We start from the raw sequence: 14,434 nt of genomic DNA on the forward strand, positions 1-14,434 counted from the left end.
ATTAAGAATCTCCATCTTTTTTAAGTCGGTTAGAAATTAAAAAAGTACAAGTACATATTTTGGTAATGGATGATAACAGAATGGTTACCCCGCTTGCGCTAACGGTATACACTGACGGGGCAACAGTGAGGATGATAGGTGAGGATGAAAACAGGTCAGTTAGCCTACCGTGATGAGTACACTTGGAATTCAGCACGATGATTTCCAAGGGAAACCACGTGGAGGTCGATCTGATATTGCTAGCAATAGGACTGGTAGTCCGCATTGCAATCCCTTCCCTCCCCCTCATACGAACACACATTATGCCCATAATATATATATGTATATATAATTTTACCCCGGAGAGACACCAGTGAGGGATGATAGGTAAAAAACGAAAGTAGGTCAGTTGGCCCATCGTAGCAAATTCAAAAAGAATCAACCATGACTGTTTCGAGGGATGAACGCGTGGAGGACGACCTAAATATTTCTAGCAGTGGGTCCACTAGTCCCCATTGAGTACTAACAATCTATTTCTCGCCTTCAAAACTGTTTATAATTAGGTTTTATTATATAACAATTATTTCAATTCTATTCCCCATAATAAATATTAGACACCATAACCGAATTGTTGGGCGGAGTCCAGTGTGGGCGTGGGAGTAGGCGTGGCTTACTGGTCGTTGAACTTATTTACTATATACAGGTGCTAGGTATGTCTATAGGTATGTCACGGTGTTTAACAGCCGATTTGCAATTCTACGACTTGTAGGTATCGAGGATACAGACGGACGGAATGTGGCGATGTGTATATGTACATATATGTGTGTTCCTATACGCATTTAGTGGAGTTAGTAAACAAATTAAGCATGTACTTTTAATTAATTTAGTGTATTTAAATTTAAAATACATAAAAATAAATATTAAGCCCTAAATCCTTACTAATTTTTAAATGAGGGAAAAAGAGCATTTTTATCTAAAATAGATAAAAAGTAATCTCTTTTCATTTAAGAGTTTCCTCTTGTCGGTGCAACTAATTCATGCATCTTCCTCCAGCCAGCTCTATCCCAGGCCATATCCTTGATCTCCCTATACGACATGTTAGTAATGCGGACTACCAGCATCATTTTTTTAATGAATGATAATGAAATGGTAACCCCGCCTGAGCTATCGGTATACGCTGGCGGCTCACCAGTTAGTGATGACAGGTGACGATGACAGCAAGTTAGTTAGCCCATCGTGACAAATTCCATTAGAATTAACCACGACGCTTTCTAAGGGAAACCGCGTGGAGGTCGAGCTGATAGGGTGTATGGCTAGCAATGGGGCTGTTAGAGCCTATTATTAACAATCTATTTCTCCCTTTCTAACATCTCTGCTAGCAATATACCCTGTCAGATCGACCTCCATGAGGTCCACTTGGAAATCACCGTGCTGAATTCCAGGTGTATTCATTACGTTTGGCTACCCCCACCAGATGGAGTGACGACCTGAAATGTATTGCAAGAAGTCAGTAGGTACAGGTGGCTCAGGACCGTTCTTTATGGCAGTCTATGGGGGAGGCTTATGTCCAGCAGTGGACGGGTAATGGCTGAAATGGTGATGATGACGAAACTGTGGGATAGAGGTAGTATTTTTCTTAAGAGCTACACAAATACAATGATTTGTTTTTAAGTTAGAACACCCTCTATTATAAGAAACTAGCCAACGAATATTTATTTATTTATTTTACTTTAATAGAGAAGGAAGGAGGGGGAGAGGGAGACCGAGACATAGTTACATCAGGCAGATCAAGGAAGAAGTTGGTGTCGTGTCGTATCAAGAGGTGAAGAGACTCGCTGAAAATCGTAGCGAGTGGCAAGAGCTCCACCGACAAGAGCGCAGCTCTTAAATATAAATAAATAATAATAAAGAAACATATATATATAATACTTAATTAAAACATATAAATAATAAATACAGCCATAACATATATCCGTGAAGTTTCTACAACAAACACATTAAATAAACGAGTATGAATGATTAATATGAAAAATTTATATTTTTGGTATGCAATTTAGAATGGCAAACAAGCTGACCGCCCACCTGATCGAAAGTGGTAACCGTCGCCTATAGACATGAGCAGTATCATAGACATAACAGAGTATACTGTTTCGCCCAGGATATCCCGCATGCGCTGCCATTCTTGAAGACTCAGATGATATTCCTCTGTACCTTGTAAATTCACTGCCATATCCCACTCTACAAACCGAAACACAGCCGTGCAAACACAACTGCTTCACGGTTGAAACACGAATGGAACAGAGCGGTGTCTAAGCAAATGACTTTTGTACAAAGTCTCCCTCTGTTAAATACGTGACAATACTATCTGAAAAAGTACCTGATTTTAATATAATATCTGAAACACAACTTTGTATATCCAGACATGAGCCAATATAGGAAAATTTCCAAAATTGGCCCACCCGGGAATCGAACCCTGATTCCGCAAAACAGCCATATTGGATTAATTGAAAACTAGAGGGAGACTTTGTACAAAAGTCGATTGCTTGGGTACCTCTGTCCCATTCGTGTTTCAACCGTGAAGCAGTTCTGTTTGCATGGCTGTATTTCGGTTTGAAGGGTGGGATATGGCGTAAATTTACTGGGTACAGAGGAATAACACCTGAGTCCTCAGGAATGGCAACGCGTGGGGGGTATCATGGGCGAAACAGTATACTCTGTTATGTCCATGGTACTACTCATGTCTATAGGCGACGGTTACCGCTTTCCATCAGGTGGACCGTCAGCTTGTTTACCATTCTAAGTTGTATAAAAAAAAACTTGCTCCCTTTAGAAGTGGTTAAAAAAATAACCGTATTATATAATTTCACGATCCATTGAGTGTCATATGGCGCAATAACTAGAACAAATTGGTTAATATGCAAAACGTATGCGTACGCGCATATATGTGTTTTTACGCACTTTTTTCAAGTCCCATTCACACTTATTAAAGTAATAGTTGAAGGAAAAAATACAATCATCACGTGCATTGGCCAGTAATGGCTATGCAAATGTGTATCCGATATGTCTGTGACAATTTTTTGCATACAGTTGAGGAAAACAGATGTTAGGCCTAGTTTACACTAGTCAAGTAGCATTAGAAAGAAAGAAAGAAATAATTTAATCGAAGAAGCATGTTACATTACAGGTTGGTAAAATATATATTTCCGTGTGGTCCCGGTATAGAATAACCCACCCGTTCCTTTTCCCTAGGTGTCGTAAGAGGCGACTAAGGGAGGACGAGAGATGGACAGCAATACCCTCATCAAACATCACCAAAGCCTGACTGCGGTTGCTAATCCGCTTGCCAAACGTGGCAATTACTGGCAAAACCCTCCAAGGGGAGGCTTATATTATGTGGCCAAACCATATTCAATTTGGTGCAGTAGATTTTGTGGTGATGTCGAAAAAAAACATGTAGACAGACAGACAAACATTTTAAAAATGACTCTTTTGTTACTTCTATAGACAGACCCTCTTAAACACCCCTCATATCAATATATTTCATGTCTAGTTAGAATTCTATTTTTTTTTCCAACACAGGGGGCAAACGAGCATGCGGCTCACCTGACGGTAAGTGACCACCGCCGCCCATGATCACCCACAACACCAGCGGCATTGCAGGTGTGCTGCCGGCCTTTTAAAAAGGAATATACTCTTTTCTTGAAGGTTATGTTGTCGTATCGGTTCGGAAATACTGCTGCTGGAAGTTGATTCCATAGAATGGTTGTGCGTGGAAGAAAGTGCCTTGAAAAACGCACGGTGGAAGACCGCCACTCGTCCAGAATATTATAATAGCAAGTCTATGAACGCAGTGTTCTATAAATTATCAGAGGATAACACTACAGAAAAATGGTTTACATGGGTACCACTGTCCCACTGGGGGGATAGGGATTGTTAGTAATGGAGACTAAAAATCCCATTGCTAGCAATATACCTAACCAGGTCGACCTCCACGCGGTTCCCCCTGGAAACTATCATGATTGATTCTTCATCGGAATACGCTGGCGGAGCACCAGTGAAGGGTGATCGATGAGAATTAAAACAGGCCAGTTAGCACATCATGATGAATTCATCAGGAATTAATCATGATAGTTTCCAGGGGGGACCGCGAGGAGGTGGACCTGGTTGGATATATTGTTAGCAATGGGATTCTCAGTCTCCATTACTAACAATCCCTTTCTCCCCTATATCTATATATTGGGTTCCATATTACCCATGCTTAGTAAGATTGAATTCCCTGTTGATGGCGAGCGGTGCAATGATAAAAGGTTATTATATATATATTTTTTTTTTATTTTACTGCATTCGTTATATTTCCTAGTGTGTGCTATGTATATATTTATATGTGTGTATATATGTAATATTATAATTTGTTATAATAAGTAGTCTAATAAGTAATATGTATTTTAATGTTTGTGTGCATTATACGTAAAAATTATAAATTCACTCTTTCGCCACTTACCCTGTGAAAAATTTATCTTCAAGCTATATAGTACATTACTGCAGCGGCCAGCAACTGAGGCATTGATGGACGAACGTGCAAATGTGGGCCGAGGTGTAACCGAGGCACACATACGTGAGTCCATCAATGCCTAGTTGTGGCCAAGGCTTGTATAGTACTTTTCTCAAATAATGCGCGGAAATCAAAAATACAATTTTACTTTTTAAGTTCAATGACGAATAACGAACAATAATAATTTTTCACGCGCCATAATGTTCCTTTGTATTTTTTCAATAAACAGCATTCTATTTGCAAGCCAGTTCGAAATTTAAATAAAACCTTTTATTAGTTACCTCCTTGGGAGCCATGTTTCGAAGTAAAAGGTCATTCTATTTTTAAATTACAGGACAGATATGAGTTTACATAGTAATTTATCTGGCCGCAAAATACGACAGATATGGATTTTCATACAACTTTTGCCGGCCGCTGCCCGCATGTATCTGACCAGTACGGCAATTTTGATTAATCTCGAAGAAGATTGTCAAAATAATGCTCACATTTCCAAGCATGTTTGAGAAAAAGTACATTTTAACACAAGATATTTAAGAAAATTAATATAATTTAAAATAAATATCTAACACGTGCAAAGCCGCATGCAACAGCTAGTTTTTCACAAAACAAATGCAACGGCGATGTGATTAATAATCAATATTTGCGATATGTGTGCAAACATTTAAAATTGGAACATGCAAAATCAAATTATCGCTAATCGATTAATTAACACCAATGAGGTTAGTGAACACAAAAACAAGTAATTAATACCATGAAAAAAATACACCGTGTTAATACTGACGGTTCTTATATTAAACGATTGTATCCTATATTTCTATTTATACTCCATTACAAATACTAAACACTATTTCGTGTACAACAAAATTCATCCTAATTCACCTAACGAAAGAGCTCAATTTGTAACGCCAAGAACATTCTATATAGTGCAAATTATGTTTTTCGTGCATCCGTTGTTTAACGTAACAAATGTTAGCGATTAGCATAATATTAGTCGGTTTGTAGATTTATGAGGGCGACTAGTCGTAGCCCGCTGCTTTACTCGAGTAACTTTGTATGAAATGTGTCAAATCGCTATCTAAAAGTCCCCCATATCCCCCATAGACTGGAATAAGGAACTGTCCTAAGCCACCTGAATCCACTAACTCTCTACAATGCATTTGAGGTCGTCACTCTATCTAGTGGGGAGTCGTCCTACATTGCGTTTGCCCAGGATCGCCACACAAGATTTTTTTCTATCTGTTGTTAGTTCTTCAAGCTATGTGACCAACTCATTGCCAACATATTAATATTAATTAAAATGGCGACCACATTTAATGATTTTTAATAAAGAAAGCATGTTTTAAGTAAATTCTCAGATACAGATCAAAGTAATTGGTGAATGTAATCATAAATGTGAATCATTATGTTTTGTAAACCTCGTTCTTTCAGATATATTTGTAAGAAATTTGTATTGTTTTTATATTACAATATACATTTCTTTCATACTGAATAATAAAAATAGCACAGATAATAACGTTTAAGAATGAATCACTATTATACAAATTAATTAATTAAACAAGCTGTTAAATTCACAATTAAATTACCTCAGTAAACACAGTTTTGAAAGAGTTATTGTTTTCACGGTAAATTTAAATGATCGCTCGGGAACGGAGCGCGACGGTTAAAGTGGGTAATGAAACGTTGAACGGGTTACAAGATTTTCCCGCCAAAACTTGGATGTTAACTTTTTTATTTGTCTCTGGATTTGATCTCACGTATTTATGACACATTTATAAGAAGAATGAAAATAGGATTCATAATAAAATTTATTATAAAAGTATATAGTAGGTGGTCGTTATCTTTTATATTATATAATTTATTTATTTATACTTTATTATACACAAAAAAAATATAAACTTTTGCTCATCAAGTTCAAATTTCTAATCGTTTTTCAAAAGTTAAAATTGTCACATCGTCTGTAACTATTAACTTTCACAAAGGAAAAGTTTAATTTGCTAATTTAATTACAAATATTTTACATATATATTAGTATTATCTATTTAATAATACTAAAATTTACACCGCTACTAACAAATCACTTAAAATAATTAATCTATAACTACGTAATTGGTTATAAAACGTGATCATATTATTTGTAGTTTCATTCATTATGGTTATATATACATTTATTGGTGGGAAAGGGATTGTTAGCAGTGGTGTTTGACAACCCCGTTGCTAACAATATGCCCTATTAGATCCACCTCCTCGTGGTTCCCCCTGGAAACCATCGTGAACAATTCTTGTTGAATTTATCACGGTGGGCTAACTGACCTGTTTCATCCTCACCTATCATCCTTCACTGGTGCCCCGCCGGTGTATACCGATAGCGCGAGTGGGGTTACCATTCCATTATCACCCACTAACTGTATAATAAATGTATATGTATATTTATTGATTAATCTTATAATTGAATTATATTGGCATTAATTTATTTATTTATTCATCAAAAATAATTATAAAATTATGACAGTAAAAGACAAATCAATGTTTATAAGCTAGTATGCTAACATACAAAATTATAATAAAGGTATCGAACCCGACTCCAGATATTTCTGAGCCGTTTCTAATATCTTTGACAGGCTACTACTAAAAATATCAATGATGTTTATAATATTATTTAGTAACTGTACTGCGTGAGTTAAGGGAGCGTGCTGCAGTAAGTTAATTCTGACTAGGGCTACCATCCGTCCGGAATTCCCCGGATTTGTTCTAGTTTGAAGGGCGTCCGGGGGCCGTCCGGTAGGGGTTTTTGAAAAATATCCACTTTTGTTGTCAGGGGTAATAAAATTTTTTTTATAGCGTACGCGATTAATTGAAATAAATCTAAGTTACAAATTTATCCTCAATAACCCTATTTTTATATAACTATATTTTAATTTTTGTTACAAACAATATTTTTTCAGAAGTGTCCGGAGAAAAAAACAATATTTCGAACAATTGTCCAGGACTTTGGCCGTGTTCATCCGGTGTCGGCAATTTAGGTGATGGCAGCCCTAGTTCTGACTGACGGGATATTAAACGTAACCGGATGACGGCGCTTTTAATAAAACTTTTTTTTTTATAGCAAGACTTATAAATTAACAATAATAATAATTCTATTCAAGTAAACTTAATAGTCAGCCAAAGAATTAATGTAAATGACATAGCCCGAAGGATAAGCAAGCTGAAAGTAGCAATGGGCTGATCACATACCTCGAAGAACCGACAACTGATGGGGAAGGAAGGTTCTTAAGTGGTAATCCCGTACGGGCAAATGCATTTATGAAAGAACGAGGTTTAAAAACATAATGATTCACATTTATTATTATTATTACATTCATCAATTATTTTGATTTATATCTGAGAATTTACTTAAAACATGCTTTCTTTATTAAAAATCATTGAATATGGTCGCCATTTCAATTAATATTAATTTGTTGGCAATGAGTTGGTCACATAGCTCGAAGAACTAACAACAGATAGGGAAGAAATGTTCTTGAGTGGCGATCCTGGGCAAACGCAATGTAGGACGACAAGGCAGAGTGACGACCTTAAATGTAATGCAGGGAGTCAGTGGATACAGGTGGCTCAGGACCGTTCCTTATGGCAGTCTATGAGGGAGACCTATGCCCAGTGGTGGACCGATAACGGCTGAAATGGTGATGATGATAAAACTTAATTATTAATTATTTTTGAATAGTATCGAATTGAGAACCTCTTTTTTTTCAAGTCGATTGAAGACAATCGAATCTAATTTTAAATACAGAATCGGGACTTAACGCGATGTAAAAGCTTTTACAGGTAAATAGTACCTACGTACCTGCTTCTCTATTGCCGTAGTTTCGACGTGTCGTCTTACCTATAAAAGCTTTTACATTACGCTAAATGCCGATTGTGTATTTAAAATATGTGTAAACAACGCGAAAGTCTAAAATCCAAATCCAAAACGCTTCACTTTAAACTGTCTTCAAATTCAGTTTCGTTCGTTTCAGATTGTGAAATGGAAAAAACACCTAGTCGTGAAGCAATCGAGCGGAAATGGCATTTGATAGACAATCATTATTAATCCACATGAAATAGTGATGCGCATGCGAACTATTGGCGAGTTATCGATAAAGATATTCGATTTATGTTTTTATTAGTAACAATAGCTTTATTAAGTTATAAATGTGAAAATGACCTAGGAAACATGGAAAAAAACTGTATTAGGAGCTGAATCGCCTGTACCTAGATTATGTAGGATTCTAAACGCCCACAGTGATCTAATTGATCTCAATTTAGGACCCATAATAGCTTATACAACATATTAAACATTTGTTTTAGACAGATGTGTATGTATGTATGCTTTGCCCTTTGATATTAGATCTTCCCTAAACAAGTTGGCATTCAGGCATAAACTGCGTTCTTTTTTTTAACAACTAGCGATCCGCCCCGACTTCGCACAGGTGAAATGCTAAAAAAAGTGTTTAATTACGACATTACATTAGAAACCTCTAAAATTATCATTGTTTCTCTACTATATTATGTATGTATTATACATATAAACCTTCCTCTTGAATCGCTCTATCTATTAAAATAACCACAACAAAATCCGTTGCGTAGTTTTAAAGATCTAAGCATACATAGGGACAGACAGCGGGAAACGATTTGTTTTATACTATATAGTGATTCATAGAATCGTATTATGTTTTTAGATGCATGCTTTGTCTGATATTGGTGTTTTCCTTTATATTTGTGTAGTTTTTCATTTGATATAATTGTATGTATATATTATATATGTGTGTGTGTGTTTTTTTTATACAACTTAGAATGGCAAACAAGCTGACTGCCCACCTGATGGAAAGTGGTAACCATCGCCTATAGACATGAGCAGTAGGTACCATGGACATAACAGAGTATACTGTTTCGCCCATGATACCCCCCATGCGTTGCCATTCCTGAGGACTCAGGTGTTATTCCTCTGTACCCTGTAAATTCACGCCATATCCATATCACAGCCATGCAAACACAACTGCTTTACGGTTGAAACACAGAATGGGACAGAGGTACCCAAGCAAACGACATGTTATTCCTATCTACAGTTGACTGGTAGATAACGCCAAGTTAAGTCCGCCATTTATACTTTGTAGATATATTAAAGTGTAATAAATAAATACTTGATATTGTTAAAAATAATGCATTCGGTGTTCACTTGTAAATTACTTTTTCATTACGCAAAGTTATTTTTATGTTATCGAATAAGTAGCATTTAAAAAATGTAAAAAGTTGTATGTAATCTTAATAAATAAATAAAAATAGAGTTTGCTTGTTTGCTTGTTTAAATAATTACTATAACTGGGGGGAAAGGGATTGTTAGTAATGGAGACTGAGAATCCCATTGCTAGCAATATACCCAACCAGGTCGACCTCCTCGCGGTTCTCCCTGGAAACTATCATGGTTAATTCCCGATGAATCCATCATGATGGGCTAACTGGCGTGTTTTCATTCTCATCTATCACCCTTCACTGGTGCTCCGCCAGCGTATCCCGTTAGCGCAGGCGGGGTTACCATACCATTTTCATCCATCAAAAAAAAAATCACTATAACTTTTCATGTATCTTTACTATTTGGTATGGTGAAGAATGTAGGCTTTCGAAGTCGAGAGTAAGAGGGAGTATATTGCATATTTTTCATTTGCTATTATAAAAATATTTGTTTATAGATTAGTAAGTGAAAGAATCGAAGATAGGGTTAAATTTTACACTTAATACAACGCCAATAACATTTTATGTTAACTGGTTATTTATTTAGAATTATTATGTTAAATTCCATTAGTAATGGAATTTAACAAAATAATTTTAATCATATATATACCAGAGGGAGACTTTGTACAAAAGTCGTTTGCTTAGGCACCTCTATCCCATTCGTGTTTCAACCGTGAAGCAGTTGTGTTTGCATGGCTGTGTTTCGGTTTGAAGGGTGGGATATGGTAGTGAATTTATAGAGTATAGAGGAATAATATCTGAGTCCTCAGGAATGGCAACGCATGAGGGGTATCATGGGTGAAACAGTATACTCTGTTATGTGTATGGTACTGCTCATGTCTATAGGCGACGGTTACCACTTATTATCAGGTGGACTTTCGCAAGGTAACAACACCTATTTCGTTAATATATGTACTTCATATTAATTAGTAAAATTACTACATATTTTAATTTTTTAATCACTTACAAATTGTTGGAATAAAATTTTCATATTTTAATAGTATTTCTGAAAAGATTATGTAATATATAGTTAAAATATGGATTCTATAAAGGATTTTTTCAATATTCTTTTTCCATTCTAAATTCAAAATTAATATTAAATTGTGACTAAGTATTAAAATAGAGATATCTATTTAATTTACAATAACTTTTTAAAACTTCTTCGGAATACAGTATGCACTAACAGAACAGCCTCTTAGTAGGTTTTTTTTTAAAGTTGTTTTAATGTTTGTTATTTTAACGGTTGTTATATAAATGTTATTTCTCAAAGTTTCTGTCTAAAGTAAGTGGCAGCAGTAACAGCATTCTGTGAGCATTATTGTGAGTCAAAATTATTATAGGGGCCATAAAATGATTTGTTTGGAATTTTTTTTCTTTTACTAACATAGTTTAAGTCAATTGTTAATAACAAAAATGGACTTTAGCTATCTTTAATAAGAAAATATTATTATTATATGTTTAAATGTATCTACAAATCCTTTAAAGCTAACTTATGTCAGCCTGTGTATTTTTACTTAACAACCTGATATCGAGGGATGACTAGTATCGCCTCTCATAACACATCACCAAAGTACAAATACGCGGTTATCTAGACTCTAAGATATGGAGGAGGTAAGGAACTTCTTGTCAACGCAAACTGTAAGATAGTAGAAGGTGGCCGTGGGCATCGTATTGAACAATTTCTTTGAACATAATCCGTTGTACAAACGATAGAACATGCAGAGTGAGGCAAAATCTCTCCTCAGACTTAAAAATTCGATACCGCTTGTAAGCCTGGGATCGTCAACAATTCTCATAGAACCAAAAATTAGACAATTTTTTGACCTTGATTTCTAATACTTAACGACAAATACGGGTGCTTTATTACCTTTACGTGTGCGTTTCTTTTATTAATTTTAGGAGAAATATCATAAAATATGCTCGGATATTTTTTTTTTTATTGTTAGGAAGGCAAACGAGCAGACGGTCCACCTGATGGTAAGCGGCTACCGTCGCCCATAAACACCTGCAGCACAAGAGGAGTTGCTTGTACGTTGCCGACCTTTATTAATATTTATTTATTTATTCCACGTGTAAAAGTTTTAAGGCGTATAAGTAAATTGGAAATTACGAAAGTACGTTACCAACCAGAGGGAGACTGTACAAAATTCGCCTGCTTGAATGACTCTGTCCCATTCGCGTTTCTGCTGTGAAGCTGTTGTGTTTGCATGGCTGTGTTTCGGTTTGAAGGCCATTAATTTTTTTAGAAAGGTCTTTTTTATGGGGTGAACCTAACAACCCCGCCTGCGCTGACCAGTGAGAAATGATAGGTGAGGATGAAAACGGGTCAGTTGACCTATTCACCTATCACCCCTCACTAGTTCCCCACCAGCGTATATCGATAGCGCAGGTGGGGTTACTATTCCATCATCATTATCATCAAATCAGGCTTTAACTGTCCACTGCTGAACATAAGCCTCCCCCTTGGGGTGTTTTGCTAGTAGTTGCCACGCTTGGCAGGCGGATTGGCAACCGCATATTAGCTTTGGAGATGTTTTAAGAGGGATGCTGCTACTCATCCCTCGTGTTGTTTCTACCGTGAAGTAGTCGTGTTTGCATGGTTGTGTTTCGGTTTGAAGGGTGGGACATGGCGTGAATTTACAGGGTACAGAGGAATAACATCTGAGTCCTCAGGAGTGGCAACGCATGGGGAGTATCATGGGCGAAACAGTATACTCTGTTATGTCTATGGTACTGCTTATGTCTATAGGCGACGGTTACCACTTTCCAGCAGGTGGGCCGTCAGCTTGTTTGCCATTCTAAGTTGTATAAAAAAAAAGTCCTTCCTTAGTCGCCTATCCTATGCCGGGACCACAGGGTCAATGAAAATTATCATTGACTTGTAATAGTCTATAAATTTGCAGTGATTTTAAAAAACGACTAGCTTTTTGCCCACTGCTTCGTTTACATGATTTTCAAAATTAAGAAACCCAACGAAATATACTATTTCAAGATGGCGTAAAGAGGCGAAACCTACACCAGTTTTTAAGTTAGACCTTCAGGTATAAAACAGTGAACGTTGCATTCAATTCGGTGCTATAGTTTTAGCGTAATACCAGAACAAACATACGGACAGATGTACGTTTAATGTTTTGGCATCTAATGTAATGTAATGTAAATTAAACTCTATTTTCCGCGTTTAGCCTCTCATTTGGGTCATTGTGTGTATGAATCGTGGCTAGTACAGCCAATCCAACTCCGCCTAGAAGCACAGAAGCTTCCTGGTAACTTCACAGGCCTCACAGAGCGACCTCACCGTTCCTAGGATTTCTAAACGTTGAGGAGCCACAGGTTTTGACATCAATTGCTTCTACTAAAATCTTTTACTTCAATTTTTCTTAAATATATATGTTTTCTATCTGTCTATCAATGTTTTTTAAATTTTTTTTTCTTATAATTCCGTGTACAGACATTGTCTAGTTACGTTTTTATTATATTTCTATTATATTTTGATTTTTTCTGTCTACCCTAATGGGAGATAGACGGAATAGATATGTATTATAATAAGTAGATACGTACCTATTAAATTATACGTGAGTGAATTAATAGATTCGAATGAATAACTTGTTAAATTAATTGTATTAAATATTTAATTACCTTCACTTAACAAAACAAACAACACAGCACGGGCACATCACTATTAGAGAAAAAAAAGCACTGCAGTCAAAAAAGCCGCCGCGCGAGCGAGACGCGTATACCGTCTGTCGCGCTCACGTGTCATTAACATCACTGATAACGTTATCGCTTCGGAGCGCACCCGAAAAACAGTACACCGTTCTATTCATAGCAAGTGTACAATAAAAAAAAATAGGTGAGAAAAAAAAACACTTTTTGCGTATTTTTTTGTGTGCAGTAAATTTTCCCGCCAGTGGCTCGCGCCGGCAACCCCGTGCGATGTCTTGCGGCAACTAAAAACTCGACGCTGAAAATGCGTAGGCGTTATCCGTCCGCAAGGGACGGAGATATATTTCGTTGTGTGCTGGATAAGGACAGATGATAGGAGTGTAGGCGTGCCGGGCAGGGAGTGGCCTAAGTTTGCATAAGTGATAGGCCCATCCATGTCTTGTGATCCTGCCAGTTTTTGCGCCGGGTGCATTGTCTTGCGTTTTTTTTTTTTAAAGAATGAACTATGAAAGTGTAGTGTTTGGATATTAATTCGCCTCGCTTGTGGTAGGTTAGGGCTGTTCGCTTCTAGAATGTTCTTAGCTTTTTTCAAACGTTACTATTAATGGTCAATGAATTGGTTTATTCAGTTATGTTCTATGCGAGCTTTTTGTATTTCTTTTATGAAGCAAGTACTTACTGGAGATAATTTATTTGATATTTTCTTTATAATAGATACATGGAATAAGCTGACGGTTCGCAACGGAAAATGGCAACCGTCAGTTACAGACATGACTGATCCCATGGACGTCACAGAATACACTGTGACATCCATGTGCTGTCATTCGGTGTCACTAAACTAAGGTACCTGTGCCGTTACTATTTGCTGCTCCGCTGCTAGTAATATAGAGTATATTATCCGATCGACCTTCTCGCGGTCCCTCCCGGAAGCCATCATGGTTAATTCCTAATGAGTTCATTACGATGAACCCATTCACC

At 36.7% G+C, this 14,434-nt stretch overlaps 1 protein-coding gene and 1 long non-coding RNA gene across 3 annotated transcripts in view; one reads left to right on the forward strand and one right to left on the reverse strand.

The window, feature by feature from the left end:
• The window catches only part of LOC113513145 (zinc finger protein rotund-like), a 247,001-nt gene extending 233,274 nt beyond the window's left edge, over positions 1 to 13,727 (reverse strand). For both annotated transcript variants that reach the window (XM_052896955.1, XM_052896953.1), the window contains exon 1: positions 13,430 to 13,727. The gene's annotated coding sequence lies outside the window, so the exon portion shown is untranslated. The remainder of the gene's footprint in view (positions 1 to 13,429) is intronic.
• Positions 1,736 to 3,762, forward strand: LOC128201129 (uncharacterized). The gene is made up of 3 exons (XR_008253086.1): positions 1,736 to 1,988; positions 3,149 to 3,163; positions 3,685 to 3,762. It is a non-coding gene; the product is annotated as an uncharacterized LOC128201129 (long non-coding RNA).
• Positions 13,728 to 14,434: the final 707 nt, after the last annotated feature.

Source organism: Galleria mellonella, unplaced genomic scaffold (assembly GCF_026898425.1).
Source record: "Galleria mellonella isolate WM207_F2 unplaced genomic scaffold, CSIRO_AGI_GalMel_v1 utg352, whole genome shotgun sequence".
In the NCBI taxonomy this organism is placed as follows: domain Eukaryota; kingdom Metazoa; phylum Arthropoda; class Insecta; order Lepidoptera; family Pyralidae; genus Galleria; species Galleria mellonella.